Genomic DNA, 1,470 nt, shown 5'->3' with positions numbered 1-1,470 from the left:
AGGGCTCCAAAGGGCTAAGGTCTCGGACGTATGGCGCCCGAGCTACGGCCGTTTAAAGGTGCGGCGGTGGTGGTCCGTATCTCGGCCGGGGAAAGGGTTAGAGAGACGCGGGTTGGCTCGTCTGAAAGGTGCCCTCCGGTGGAGTAAGGGATCCAAAGGGCTAAGGTCTCGGACGTAAGGCGCCCGAGCTACGGCCGTTTAAAGGTCCGGCGGTGGTGGTCCGTATCTCGGCCGGGGACAGGGTTAGAGAGACGCGGGTTGGCTCGTCTGAAAGGTGCCCTCCGGTGGAGTAAGGGATCCAAAGGGCTAAGGTCTCGGACGTATGGCGCCCGAGCTACGGCCGTTTAAAGGTCCGGCGGTGGTGGTCCGTATCTCGGCCGGTGTTAGGGTTAGAGAGACGCGGGTTGGCTCGTCTGAAAGGTCTCCTCCGGTGGAGTGAGGGATCCAAAGGGCTTAGGTCTCGGACGTATGGCGCCCGAGCTACGGCCGTTTAAAGGTGCCGCGGTGGTGGTCCGTATCTCGGCCGGGGAAAGGGTTAGAGAGACGCGGGTTGGCTCGTCTGAAAGGTCTCCTCCGGTGGAGTGAGGGATCCAAAGGGCTTAGGTCTCGGACGTATGGCGCCCGAGCTACGGCCGTTTAAAGGTGCCGCGGTGGTGGTCCGTATCTCGGCCGGGGAAAGGGTTAGAGAGACGCGGGTTGGCTCGTCTGAAAGGTCTCCTCCGGTGGAGTGAGGGATCCAAAGGGCTTAGGTCTCGGACGTATGGCGCCCGAGCTACGGCCGTTTAAAGGTGCCGCGGTGGTGGTCCGTATCTCGGCCGGGGAAAGGGTTAGAGAGACGCGGGTTGGCTCGTCTGAAAGGTCTCCTCCGGTGGAGTGAGGGATCCAAAGGGCTTAGGTCTCGGACGTATGGCGCCCGAGCTACGGCCGTTTAAAGGTGCCGCGGTGGTGGTCCGTATCTCGGCCGGGGAAAGGGTTAGAGAGACGCGGGTTGGCTCGTCTGAAAGGTCTCCTCCGGTGGAGTGAGGGATCCAAAGGGCCAAGGTCTCGGACGTATGGCGCCCGAGCTACGGCCGTTTAAAGGTCCGGCGGTGGTGGTCCGTATCTCGGCCGGTGTTAGGGTTAGAGAGACGCGGGTTGGCTCGTCTGAAAGGTCTCCTCCGGTGGAGTAAGGGATCCAAAGGGCTAAGGTCTCGGACGTAAGGCGCCCGAGCTACGGCCGTTTAAAGGTGCCGCGGTGGTGGTCCGTATCTCGGCCGGGGAAAGGGTTAGAGAGACGCGGGTTGGCTCGTCTGAAAGGTCTCCTCCGGTGGAGTGAGGGATCCAAAGGGCTAAGGTCTCGGACGTATGGCGCCCGAGCTACGGCCGTTTAAAGGTCCGGCGGTGGTGGTCCGTATCTCGGCCGGTGTTAGGGTTAGAGAGACGCGGGTTGGCTCGTCTGAAAGGTCTCCTCCGGTGGAGTAAGGGATCCAA

This window comes from Misgurnus anguillicaudatus, unplaced genomic scaffold (assembly GCF_027580225.2).
Source record: "Misgurnus anguillicaudatus unplaced genomic scaffold, ASM2758022v2 HiC_scaffold_37, whole genome shotgun sequence".
Taxonomy (NCBI): domain Eukaryota; kingdom Metazoa; phylum Chordata; class Actinopteri; order Cypriniformes; family Cobitidae; genus Misgurnus; species Misgurnus anguillicaudatus.
The sequence above is the reverse complement of the archived record's forward strand: the minus strand, read 5'-3'. Positions refer to the sequence as shown.